Here is a 14,892-nt window from a genome sequence, read left to right on the forward strand (position 1 = left end):
AGAATGGAAGAATAGATTCTTGAAGGAAATGGAAAACTGTATGATTCACTCTAGATCTCTTACACCACAATATTGGGCAGAGGCCATTAACTGTGCTTGTTATATCTAGAATCGTGTTCCTCACCAAGCCTTGAAGGGAGTTACCCCTATTGAAGCTTGGAGTAGTCAGAAACCATCAGTTAAGCACTTTCAAGTTTTTGGCTCTCCTGCATGGGCCCACATTCATGTAGAGAAACGTAAGGCCTTGGATCCGTAGAGTAGACCTTGCATATTTGTAGGTTATCTTGATGGTGTTAAGGGTTATTAGTTGCTCCACCCTACTACACATGAGTTGTTCATTGAGAGGATTGTTTAGTTTGAGGAGGGATCTTCAAGCTCACTTTCTATCCCTTCTCCAACTCCTACTTTGACAATGGAGTCACTTGGAATACATGAAAGATCTTTTGATGAGTCAGATTCACCTAAGCAGTCTTCTACCTCCACTTCAGATGCAAAGAGTGATTCAAAGGACTTGCCTCCTTCCTCTCCTAGTCATCATTCAAATGTTGATGATTCCCCTCCCGATTCTCCATCCTTTGGTCCACTTTGGGCTAGACAAACCTTCCAATCTGCAGGTGATTGGTTTGGGGATCCATTAGACACCAAGTGGAATTGTTCACAATTCTAGGATGCTCCACATGTTTTCATTGCTACTACCTCAGATCTACAATCCTTTCATGAGGCTTATGGTATTCCTAAGTGGGATACAACTATGTAGGAAGAGTATAGTTCCTTGACGAGGAACCACACTTGGGATCTTGTCCCTCTTCCTAAGGGAGGAAAACTTGTTCGATGTAAGTGGATCTATTGGAAAAAATTTGTAGCAGATGGGTCAGTTGACAAGAATATGTTCACTTGGTCACCAAAGGATTCTTCCAGGTTCCTAGGATTGACTACTCTAAGACTTTTGTGCTAGTTGGCTGGATGAATTCCATTCGACTTGTTCTTGCCATTGTTGTAGCTAATCATGAGAAGTACATCAGATGGATGTGAAGAGAGCTTTTCTTCACGGTGACCTTCATGAGGAGATCTACATGGAGCAACCATAGGGTTTCCTTTAGGATTATTCACTTGTGTGTCATCTTCAGAAGTCTCTCTATGGCTTCAAATAGGCTCCTTAGAATTGGTGTGCCAAGATGGACTCTTCCTTCTATCAGTTGGGTTCACTCGGTGCCATTCTAATCCTAATGTCTACATTCTGTAATAGAGTGATTCACTCCTATTTTTGGTTTTGTGTGTTGATGACTTGTTGATCACAAGAAGTTCTTCACCCACCATTAAGGCAGTCAAAGTTGCCCTTCAGGATAGTTTCTTGATATTGTTGCATTACTTTCTCGGGATTGAGATCTTTTAGTCTCCTTTTGAGATCACCATCACATAGTCCAAGTATGCTCTAGATTTACTCTCAAGGTTTCATATGGCTGATTGTAAGCCAACTCTAACTCCCTTCCTTTCTAGAGTTCTTCTCCACTTGTTGATGGCACCATGTATCACCAACTTGTTGGGAGTCTCATTTATCTGACTCATATGAGACCTAACATCTCATATGTTGTAGGCATGGTCTCTAGATTCATGCAGGAGCCTCATGAGCTACACTAGAAAGCAACTAAGCAGATCCTTCTCTACATTCAAGGTTCTCATAGTTATGGGATTCACTATGCAGCAGGTATTGAGCTTGATTTGGTGGGCTACACAAATTCAAATTGGGTGGGTGATTCTCAAGATCGCAAGTCTACTTCAGGTTATAGCTTCTCACTTGGTTTAGGTCCTATTTGTTGGTCAAGCAAAAATCAGTCTACTATTGCTCTATCTTCTACTAAGGCTAAGTATTAAGGGGTTGTAAATGATGCCATTGAGGCCATTTGGCTTCAACATCTTCTCACTGAGTTTGGTATCCAAATTAGATGACCATCAATAATATTTTGTGACAACTAGAGTGCCATTCACATCTCATGGAATCTGATCTATCATCAATGGACCAAACACATAGAGATCCACATGCACTACATCTGGGAGCTCATCCATGGTCATGTCATCAACCTTCGCTATTGTCTGACTTCTGAGTAGGTTGTTGATATCTTCACCAAACCCTTCATCAAGAGCAAGTTCCTTCATTTGCAAGCTTTGTTGGGGGTGTGAGATGCTTCATCTTTTGGTGGGGGATGTCTTCCTCTCACTCAGAGTCCTAACTTTTTGTGTAGTCTCTTTTCTCTCTCTTTGGGGGAATTTTATGTACATGGGTACCTCATTAGGCCTGACTTTTTGGGACCCATTTCTACATCCACCTAAGCTTCACTTATGGATGGGTGTTAGTGTAGTTTTTTAATTTCCTAGTGGGCTATTTATTTTTCCCTATATTGCTAGGTTTTTCCTACACTTTTAATAATCTTTCTTAGGTTAATAAAGCATGTCTTATTTAGTAAGGGGTCATGAGGTGTCACCTTCCTACATGTGAGCATCCATTAGCTATCTTAGGAAGATACTTTTCTGTCTTTGGTCCGATAGATGGTTGCTCCTCATTGGTTGGTATTGCCACCTCCTCCCTCTTCCTAGTCTATATAAGCATGCTACCTGGCTTGTATTTGTACTTGATTTATTTTGCATCCTCTTAATGTTATTTTTCTTCTTGCATTTACATTACTCTCTTGGAGACTAACTCTATGTTGTTATTTTGATTTTGTATCATTTGTATTCATAGTTTAGATATCTATTCTTTGCACTAGTTTTTTGGGTTATCAATCTTTTCAGATTCTAACACTACTATGTATTTATTTTTTGGCTTTGGTTCTAGTTTGATCTTCTTTTTCTCCACTAAAATAGTAGCCTTAGACCAATCCATTTTGATCTCTCCTCCCATGTCCTTATAGAAGGTTCTACTGAGAAAAATTCCATAACTAGCGAGGATGTCAACCACCATGATAGTTAGTCTTAACATTTTCTCTGGACAAGCATAAAGAACTGCTTGTACATCTTTGACTTAACCAATGAGGGGGACCTACTTTCCATCCATAGAATAGCAATGTTTGAAAGTTTTAATGAGATCTAAACCAAGGGCTTTAGCTACTAGGGCTAGCATGATATTGTCGAAAGCTCTAGAATCTATAATGCAATTACTGAGTTTTTTCCCATTTAGCAATAAAGACACATAAAAGGGGTTAGGTTTCTTCTCTTCGACTTCTCCTTCAACAACATTAATTATGGGTCCCACATTAGGATACTGTCATGCATTATTTGATATAAAAATAAGTCTTTTATGGGATATTTGATTTTCAACATCATCAATGAATTGGGCATTAGCTGAAGGTTCCCCTTTCACACACTGAACTAGTTTATCCAACTCCTTGGGATTCATTCTCAAGTATTTAGCCGAAGAGATAAAAATTGAAGAGGACTTAAAAAATTCCATAATGTCAAAGGCAAAAGTGTTGGCTATCGATTCTGTCTTGGATAATATTTTCAAATCCATATTCTTTGTCGGATCACTATATATGTGTTCTTTCCCTTTAGAAACTGAAATAGTGGCGTTAGGCATTATGGAAGGTTTTTGATTTCTTTGATTCCTAGTCAAAATAGTGCAGGTAAGATCTTGAAGTGTTAAAAAAGCATCATATGCTCTATCAGTGTCAGATCCATATTCAAGAAAATAATTACTAAAATTTTTAGTTTCTCCTTTCTCACACTTAATTGGTTGTTCAGTGCCAAGGGCATCTTTTGCCAATTGAATGCATCTTAACCAATCAGTGCAAGTTTATCTGTCATGGTCTATAGTCATATGGAAAGAACATTGATGCAGGAGCATCCAGAGGTATAAAGGCAATCCTGTGTCACCCAAAAAAAAAAATACTTAGACTTAGTTTCTGTTTCATGTGTTTTCATTTTTGGATACCCATTTGGGTCAAATAAAGGTTCCAACTCTCACAGTTCCACTATCAGTGTGTTTGAAAATCCCAAAAAAATAGGAGCATGTAATTGGGCCATCATTTTGGTGAACTAGAAGGTGTGAATTGGCCAGATGAAAGTAATTGTGATTTAGAGCATTCCAGAAAAAGAATCAGGTCAAAAGGCCCCACGATTTGAAAGTTATTGCAATTTTTCGAGTTTTGGAGACCTCCTAAGAATGCTTCAAAGTTAGGTTAGGGGCATTAAATGACCTTGAAAAGGGCTGAAATATGGGGGATGAGCGAAGCTGGTCCATAGGGCTATAGAGCACTTTGAGAGCTTTCTGAAAATGTAAACGGTTCGTCAATCAGAGCTACGGTTCAAAAGTTATGCCTCTCGAAAGTTCAGTTACCGTTTCTGGATTCTTTTAGATTTACACCGACTTCTAACGCAGCTTCTGGAACCTTCTATTTGGTTGGTGGATGCCTACTAGCACTTTCTAGAATGTACTCCTAGTCCTTAACCCTCTGGGGTCTATTTAAGGAGATTTCTGGCATTGTAAAAAGTAGTTCGGAGTGGAGTTTGAGAGGAGGTACTGAAAGGAGAAATTATCTCCAGATTTATGCTATTGTAAGCCCTTAGGGCATGTTTTGAAGTTTATTTTCTCTGTACTGTTTGTAATAGCTTATTTTCTCAGTTAATACAATTTCCCTTTTCTGTTGTGTCCATTTTGTTCTTGGGTTGTGTCCCCATCAAACATATGGTCTCTTTAGGTACTTCTTCAATTTGTAATCTTGGCTGAGGTGCTATCAAGAAAGCAGTTTTACGATGACCTTGGTGTTGTTGATGCCTATTAATGTCCTGATACGAGGATTGATAAGGACCATTACTTCTATTATGTTGTCTTTTCAACATAACCATGTCATTCATCAATCTTTGCATGAAAGGGTTTGTGGGAGCAGAGGTGGAAGTAGTTACAGAAGATTGGATATCTCTTCTCCATTTACCAATCGTGATGAACACATCTTCTAATTGAATTGTTAATCTTTAGGCAGCAGGCAAATCGATAATTGCATCTTTAATAAGATGAGAGCTAATGTCTAGGGGAACTACATTTACAAAGAATATTTTATGATTTTCACCATTTGGCCTAGAAGTGACTGGAATCCTTCAGATTAATCTATTGAATTTTGCTACAAATTTCCTCATGGGTTCATGCATTTCTTTTTTAAATTGAGTTAGTTGAGGTAACAAAGAGCACTCATTCTCAAGAGCTTTGAATCTATTTTCAAACATTATTTTCATGTAATTCCAATTGGTTATGGAATTCTAGGGTAGGTGATTGAATCAATCAGCAACAACATCCATTAGTGTTTGGACAAACAGCCTCATGACTATCTCTTGAGTAGGGACACTTATAATTCTACATGTTGTGTGAAAATCACTTAGCTGATCTTCTATGGAAATCTTACCATCACCACTAAACTTAGGTAGAATTTTAGTTGCAACTTTGGGCAACATAGTGAGGTTAACTCCAAGGTTCAAAGGAGCTGTGTTTTTCTCCTAGGGTTAGTTGACAACCATGGTTGGTAATATAAATTGTAGAGGTTGTATATTCAAAGGAGAAGGAATTAGAGCTTTTAATGTATGTAGAGATTGCACCAAAGGAGAGATAGGGGAATGTTTGGGAGGAGAACTAGGTCTACTACAAGAATTAGTTCTTTTCTTCTTTGGGTCATTAAAGTCAAGAAGAAAACTCAAGTTCTTCAAAGACTCAAAATTCTCATCTAAAATGCCCTTTTCTCTTTCTCCTCTTGTGTACCTTCTACTAGCTAGATCTACTTCTATTCCTTTTACTTAGGGCCTTGTCAGGGCTTGGGTGAGTCTATTAACCACAGCTTCTTCTTGGACCTTAGGCACACCTCTAAGAAGTTCAACATGTCTTCTTCTCTTTCAAGAATATGCAAATCTTGTTGAAACTACTAATTGTTTTGATGTAATAACCAGGCAATCGAAGTCAAATCAGAAATGATGTCTTCCTAGGTATCTTCAAATCTTAAATTGGCCTGCAAAACATGAAATACATCATCATGTGGTAGGACCATTGTAATTCATTACTGCTTCAAAGAATTTAATCCTATCCTTTGAGGAACTCTCCCCAGTAGAGTCACCAAAAATCTGTTAGTGAATAGATTGTATTTTCCTACTAAAACAAAAATCTACTCTATGCCCAAGGTGGTAAAATTCAATAAAGTTCACAATAGTTGGGAAACGTTGTATTATTCATTTCCCTCTGAATTTTTACAAGTACAACTCCCTTTACAAATGATTTATCAACAACTTCAAAAGAATCAAAATCAACTCATTGCACACTTTTTCCATAAAGTGCTTAAGGGACACTCCTATACTCATGGGTACTAAGGTGATGAATTACATATTTAGAACATCAATAAAGGGAAAAGCTCATAGTCTTTTCACAAGCAAGCAAGATTTTAACTATGAATTTCAACTTTGCAACAACTCAAACTAAACTTTGAGAATGATAAATATATAGACAAACAACAAAGAAATAGTAGCAGATATCATACAAAGTTAATCATCACAGCCCAAAAAGTAACCATGATTGATTTCAATTTAAATGCTAAGTTTTAAAGCATGACAAAAAGTGATATATATATATATATATATATATATATATATATATATATATATATATATATATATATATATATATATATATATATATATATATATATATATATATATATATATATATATATATATATATATCAAAAAAGGTTTCTCTAAGCACCAAGTCATTAAGAGAGGATCTTCACATACATTACTATCTGTCTATTTCCATTTCCACATAATAAAACTAGTACTAACTTTAACAACTATTCTTGAACTATTAAAATTCCAAACCCAAAAAGGCCTCCATCAAAGCCCAGCATTTCGGTTGGAAACAATTATGGGAAAAATAATTTTTTTACAAATAGCTTTCAAAGAAAACAAAACAACAAATAATTGTCTTCAACTAAACATCTTTGCAAGCCCTCTCTCCTTCGACCATGGTTTGCTTGACCAATTTCTAGCTCTTGAAGGCATTTTTGAACTCTTGCATCGTATGAGAGTGAGGGTTTTTCAAGCGAAGTAGCTTTGACTTGCAAGCATCCCTTTGCCATTTAAGCTCTTTAATTCTATGGTTTTGTCTTGGCATGAGGTTCTTGTTCAGATATAACATTGATTCAATGTTGGCTAGGGTGGTGAAGTCTCCAGAAGTGGGTGTGTCATTGTCCTTGATTCCTACCACGACATCATTGAAATTTTTGGTTAAAACCTCATAATCCATATTGCCATCTTCAAACTATAGAATTCCTATAGGATTAACAATTTTCATATCTTTTAGGTGTTCTTTATGCATCCCAACAATTTTAGCTTCTATTGATTGCATTTCTTCAATGGATCCTTTGTAAATCAATTCCTTCCAACCCATATTGCTTTTGAGGATAAACAACATGCATGAATCTACAATTTTCATGGGGTTCTCATTTAGAAACTTCAACACTCCGTATTTTTCAACTTCATGAACTTGGAAGCTTGGCACTGATTTTGATCAGCCTCCCACACTGGCACAAGGGTTTGAATTTCACCTAATAACACTTCTCCTTCTGCATACATGATAGTAAAATCTAGAATACATTTACTACCCTCTTTAACTATAGACCTCACCCATTCTTGTACTACATCTGAGAGAGTAACTTACCCCTTTGCATTTGTTTAACCAATTGTTGGTTGTCTGATGAATTGAGATTGAAAGATTGTGGAGTTTGAACCAATGGGAGGGCACCCAAATTTATCAAAGAATCTATATAGGCAGCCATAGTGATTACCAATGCCTTCAGCTCTTTCTTTTCTTTGTTATCCTTTTTAGACTGAGTTAGCATGCAGTCTATGAAAAATTTGAAGAAGTGATTACCAGTGTCCTTGGTAATGGCCCCCAATTCTGCAGTGGTGACTTTAAAACCTTCTACATCAATTTCCCTAGACTCATCTTTCTTTTTGTAGGTAGCCACCTCTATTGTTACTTTACCAGTCACTGGGTCCTTAATCTAATGTGCATCACTCTTTATCTTTTTGCTTTTAGAACCATAGGCCACATGTTTGGTAATGATGTCTTTAACTGGCAAAGACACCGATTGGAGACTCCATTTCTTACTGACTGAATTACACAACCATGATGAAATGGTGGGAGAAGTTGTAGTTCCTTGATTTCCTCTAGGAGGGGTCATGAAATTAGGCTAATCTATCTTAGGAGATTTTATTAATTGCACATCATTGTCTTGAGTATCCAAGAAGGAGAGCTCTTCTCCTTGATCTTGTTCTTGAGTCATCATTTTCTCCTTCTGAATCTCCTACTGCATGAGGGCCTCATATTTAGTTCTAGGCCTAGTTCTAGGGGCTATGATTTGTTTAGGAGATGCTATTCTTTTTTGCTTATTGGGAGTTGGAGTGTTACCTTCAACATGAGATGAAATGGGGATGTCAAAAGTTAATGTTTTAGAGAAAAAAACCACTTCTAAGGATTTTTTTGTTTGTTTTTCATTGATAGTTTTCATGCTTCTTCTTCTTAACCAATTATCTATATGGGTGAGAATACATCTGGTTCTCAAATTTATATCATCTTCTTCATCTTGACTCCAATCCACTTTCAATTGTTTTAGTTCACTTGCCTCTTCCCATCCTAGTTCAATAATGTTTGAACCATCCTCAATAACCCCTTCCAATTGAAATTTAAATTTGAGAGAATTAATTTGTGGCAATGTTAGTCTCGAATGATCCCTCTTTATCACTTCTTCCTCATCATTACAAGCTTGGCACAGATTGTCCAAGTGAAAAATTATCGATGATTAACCTTTTAAACCAAGTATTTTAGTTGCAAACCCTTTGATGTCAAAATTCCTCCTTCCCTTGTAGGATCCAAAATTGAAACTGAGTAAATTGGTTCTAATCACCAAGGCATTGATCATATTACTACATGTTAGATAGCCAAGATTATCAGGGAATATAGACTCCCACTCCTCCTGAGGTAGATTATCCTTAGTCACCAAGAACAATTGCCTGCAAATCTCAGCTATAATAAAATAATCTAAAGCATACCGAGGTAATCTCACTGGTTCTTCTTTGAATCCCACTATTTGTAAGTGTGTGAACTTGAGGAATTGAATGAAATAACACTCATACATTTGAATCAACTTTTGGGCCTTTGGAGATATCCTTGGCACAGGTGCTTTTCTAAGGTTCTAATGCACACTTTCTATTAGAACATCATGTGTTTTCCTAAAATCTTCTAGTACTTTATCTCTTTGAAGTAGGAGACAATACTGACAGACAATCACATCTTCCTTCCAAGTTTCATGAGGAAGATAAGTGATATTGTTGACACACATAATGCAATAGGTCAGATAGGAAGACATAAGATCTTTCTCTAGATACCTTAGAGTGTTTAAGTTGATTTCTTAATGAATTGGCTATCAATTTCGCCCAATCCAACAATCGTTCTCCTTTCAGGATAATTTCTATATAACGATACATCCAATCCTAAAAGAGAAAAACATCTACAGAGCCTTTCACACGGTACAATAAAATCATGAGGTCATGAACATGAGGCTTCATATGATCCTTGCTAATTATTTTGGGCAATCTTGAACTACCTTTATAATTAATCTCTGCCCATTTCCTAGCCAACATATTATGATATTTGTCTGGACTTTCTTGATATTCAACCTAGGACTAGGTAGGGCTAAAAGCAGCAAAGGTACATTCAGGAAGACAAAATATTGATGAGATAGTCTCCCTAGAAATGGACAACACTAGTTCCCCATCTTTATTCAAAATACTCTTGGTTCTTACATCATAATGATCAATGCACAATTGGAGTTGCTTAGGACTCAAAAAGGTAGAGGGAAAAGCCACAGCTTCAACTAAACCACTTGTTAGAATTTCTAAGCAACCATTAACTTCATTAGCTTGATCAAGGAAATTTTCTTATAGCTTTTCAACTTTGACACCTTCCAAATTAGTATCAGAAATGATAGGCCTCTTATACTCTAGACTAGAAATATTTTCGAAGAAATGCAGAACAAACCTCATTTTAAGCAAAGGAAATAAAAACCCAACACTATTTTTGTGCTTCAAAACACATACAGAAGTAAGAACAAGGGACTTCTTGTATTCTCACCTATAGGTCACTGAGAGAAAACCATACCTCTTTTCTTTGCTTATTGTTGTTCCACCTTCTATTCACCTCTTAGCATGATAAAACAATTAAGTGGGAGACTTATGCTTTTAAAGGAAAGGAGACACACTAATGAAATTACTGCCTTATAATGAGGTGTTCATGACAATTTTGATACGACCTGATTTGCATGCTTGAAACTGTGACAAGATGCCTTCATTAAATGATCATTTTTGTGGATGTCCTTGCAATATTTACAAATTTCTAACAAATAATTTGACTCCCAAATGAAATATTTTCCCTTATTTTATCATGATGACAACTAATCTTTCATCTCAAACAAAAAAATAATTCAAATGGGATTCTCAATCATTACTCCTGTCATCTCAATTAATTCCTTGGGAACCGATCATCCTTTGGGAATCATTAGCACTCGTGCACAAAAAGTCTTCAATGATAAAACTACTTTGAACTACTTCAAACTGAAGTTCAAAGAGGTTCAAATAGGTTCAAAGCAAACATCACCAATATAGTCAACGAGTCTCATCTACAGAAAATAATTAGTATCAAAGTCCTTTGGTTGAACTACTTTGAACTACTTTAAACCAAGGTTCAAAGTGGTTCAAGAAATAAGAACTATGAAAGACATCATGAGATTAATCTCTATATGCAAAGCCTAGATATACTTATAAGATATGAGACTAAGAAGGGCTTGTTTAATGTATGATTTTGGGTTTCAAAAGGAACCAGAGAAAGTTTAAAATATGGTGACTCAAAACTAAGGTGACCAATGTGATAATTGAAGTAGGACATTAGTACTTTCAATTTATGAGTAGAAGTCAATTTATACTACTACTAAAAATCAAATAGTTCATGAAGAGCTTGCAGTTGAAGGAGTTGGAGCAGTCAAATCTATAGTTGGAGTAGTCAGATCTGCTTCAGTTGGGAGTTGTTTCTCACTTGAATGCTTCTGTTCACATGGAACACTGGTTCCGTTGGGTAGATTTGTGTACAAAGACATGAATGCATTGTACACATTTGTCACTCTTGTCACAAGACGTTCACCCAAGTGAGCAGCTTGTGCATTTAATACATGAACTAGAACAAGATCACATTCATTAGTAATAGCTAGATGCACATCACTATAAATGCATGATGCAACCTCACACTCTTCAAGTGCATTATGGGAAAAGAGGCCACCAACAATAGATGCATATTGAGTTCCTTGATCTGCACAAATTGCTTCATGGTATCTTGTTAGTGTACATAAACATTTGCTAGTTTCTCAATGAATGTTGCTTCTTATACCAAGTCCATACAATTTGACAAGAATCATGAAACAATATCAACATAGGAGATTGTTCCTAAAGAATTTTTCAAAAAGTCTTTGCCTATCAGTGTCCTTAGAGATTGCTCGATGCATGAATAGTCAAATATGAAGACATGTTGCATTGTAGTTGATTCAATTGGTCCTATAATGGGACAGTCCAACTACGACCTTGGAATACATACTTGCTTATCCATTTTTAAGTTGTAAAGTCTATTATCAACTTTCCAATTATCAAATTCTATAGTCTAAAATTTATAAAGCTACTTATATTAGTCACTAGTATAATTCTCCTAGTAGAGGAAGTAATCGCTCAAGATTTTGAAGGAAAATAACATTTAGGATGCAATACATATTATCATTAACAGGAAAATATGAGCTTGTAGGTTTACTTTCAAAAAAAAAAAAGTCGGAATTGAAATTTTCATTTTTATTTTTTTAAAGAAATTTGGTGAAAGGTTGTGTTAATAAATAAATAAAAATATTTTTACCAATGAGATATTCTAATGAATATAATCAGAAAGGTTCTTAAGTGAGAAATATTCTTTTATTGATACGTTGGTAGAATTGATTCTTACTATGCTTAAATAAGACTCCAACTCATGAGTAAACATACAAATGTAATGATATGTGTGTGCATTCAATTTTTAATGGACAATGTATGCTTTAGTGTTTGGGTAAGATCTTAATAAGGATTTTTCTATGGGTTTTGAGCTTGTGAAGCTTAACAATTACCTGGACACATGCAACAAAACCTGAGTTTGAAGCACAAATTGGAAGAAATTCTCGACCAGATAAGGCAACACCTTGTGTGAACTCGAGATGACAACATGTGTGGGGAAAATAATTACTCCAACACTCTGGAAAAACCTACTAGTCCCACCTCTATATAACCAGGAAGGGTTTCTTGATGGTACATTCAATCGAGGCACTATGTAATGGAAGGTTGGACATTAGCTCAAAATTTGGAGGAGCAAAACACTTTTCTTAATATAACAATAATGTTTTCTTAGTTCTTTTTTATGGGAAATGCCTAAGTCTAGTTATTGGGTGGAACTCTAAAATGTGAATTACACGAACAAAAATAAATGTTCAAACTTTTCCTTAGGCATTGCATAAATAAAAACTTCTAAAAGAGATCTTTAAATGAAAAGAATAATGTATAATATCAAGATCCTCTGGTAGTATTCTAGAGCAATATGTTGTCTTAGACAGTTTTCGATTCAATCCATTTCTTTGTGTAGCAATGTGGATGACGTGAGAGACCTAATTCGAGAATTTGCTAGTATAATACAAGCCCATCCGATGCAAGCCCTACTCATCCCATTTTGAAATCTTCTACATTTTCCTTCATCTATTTTCCTAGATTAACCCTTGAAGAAGAGGAACTTATTCAAAAGATCTATGTTTCTCTCAACAGTGACCAATGGGATTATGTGGAGCAATATGCATCCTAATTAAACAATGACCATTTGGTTACTGGGGTTCTACAACACTTGCTCAATAATGCTGATTTGTCTCTCAAATTATTCATTTGGATTGAGAGGGAAAAGGGCATCAAGCATTCAATTGGGTCATATTCTGCCATTTTGGAAGCTCTGGTTAGAGTAGTTAGATTTCTCTATATAGAGCCATATGTTCATAAAATGGCTCAAAACACTACTGATTATGTCTTTGAAGTATTAAAATCTTTGTTAAAGACATTCAAAAGTTGGGATTCAGCTCCCTTCATTTTTGAATACTTTACAAGAGCTACTTATCCTCTGGTATGCTAGAAGAAGCACTAGAGGCATATCACCAGTTGAAAATCTATTGATATTTTCCAGTAGTTCTATCTTGCAATAAGATACTTATCAGGCTAATCAAATGATCCACTATGAAATTTCTTCTAGTAGATATACTTTGAACATAATGATTAATTCTCTTAGCAAGTGGGAAGAAGTTGAGAAGGAAATGGATTGTTTTAGTCGAACAGTTGCAAATGGTTATGTTTCCAATATTGTGACTTTTAAAACTCTCATCAAAGGACATTCCAGTAAAGGCAATGTGAAGGAAGCTTTGACCCTATTCAATGTGATCTATAAGAAGGGTTTAAAACTAGATTCTATTACTTGCATTGCACTAATCACTGGGCATTATAAAGCAAAACAGTTTCAAGAGACAAGGAGGGTTTTAAAAAATATGTCATCAATGGGTTTGACAGCCAACCTTGCTACTTATAATATGGTACTGAATGGATTTTGTGAGCAAGGCATGCTAGATTATGCTTTCCAAGTAAGGAATGAAACGACGAAGAAAGGGTTCATTCCTAATCTGGTGACTTACACATTAGTCATACATTGCAAGAAGGAAAAAACTAGAAAAGTGTTGCGACTATTAAAAAAGGGCATTGTTGAAGATGGTTTGGTGCCTGCTCATGTTATTTACACCATACTTATTCATGGATATTGTAAACAAGGAAGAATAAGGGAAGGTCTCTGGTTGTAGAATGAAATTTTGGATAAAGGTCTCATGCCAGATGCTATTCAATGGTTTTTCAAAAAAGGGTGAGATCAAGATGGAAAAATCCATGTTCGATCAAATGCTGGAGAGGAATTTGGTTCCCAATTGTTTTACTTACACCACATTGATTGATGGCTTATGCAAGAAGGGTAATTTTTTGGAAGCTTTGGAACTTTTGGATGATCTCCATGGAAAGGAGATTGTACTTAACACATTTCCTTAAAATGCATTTATTATGGGTTTTATAAGAATGGGAAAATGAAAAGAGAAGAGAGCTTGAAAACTCAAATGATGAAAGATGGTTTGGAACCAAATTCACCCACATACAATATCCTAATTGCAGGGCATGAGAAGAAAGGTAATCTACATTTGACACTTATAACAAAGCTATTGCTAGGTTATACAATAAGGAAGAAAAAATGTAGGAAGCAGACAACCTTCTAAGTAAAATGGAGAAACAAAGTTTTCTTCTTGATCACAAATTTGACAGATTTTAAAATAATACTAGATATACTACAAAACCCCATCAAATTTTGAAACGAGAAACAAACACACAAATATATTGTAAGAATAAAATAGTTGATAGATTTGAAAAACATAATAGAAATACCATGAAACCCTATCAAATTTTGAATCAAGAAAAAAACCAACAATTATATTTTCAGAATAAAATAGATTTCAACCCTCGATCTGAATTTCAAACTAATTATCTATGCACAAACTTATTTTAATATAAAATATATGCATAGATCTAAAATTTGACATATTTGAACATAATAGAAATACTACGAAACCTTATCGAATTTTGAAACAAGAAACAAACACACAATTATATTTTCAGAATAAAATAGATTTCCAAAACATAAATTTCAAAAGAAGCTTATGATTACAAAAATAATGCAATGAA

The 14,892-nt window shown here is 35.4% G+C and overlaps 1 pseudogene; it reads left to right on the forward strand.

Moving 5' to 3' along the window:
• Window positions 1-1,684: 1,684 nt before the first annotated feature.
• LOC149564314 (uncharacterized) lies at window positions 1,685-14,429 on the forward strand (annotated as a pseudogene).
• Window positions 14,430-14,892: the final 463 nt, after the last annotated feature.

Source organism: Cupressus sempervirens, chromosome 4 (assembly GCF_028749045.1).
Source record: "Cupressus sempervirens isolate cs-2001-9-10 chromosome 4, ASM2874904v1, whole genome shotgun sequence".
In the NCBI taxonomy this organism is placed as follows: Eukaryota; Viridiplantae; Streptophyta; class Pinopsida; order Cupressales; family Cupressaceae; genus Cupressus; species Cupressus sempervirens.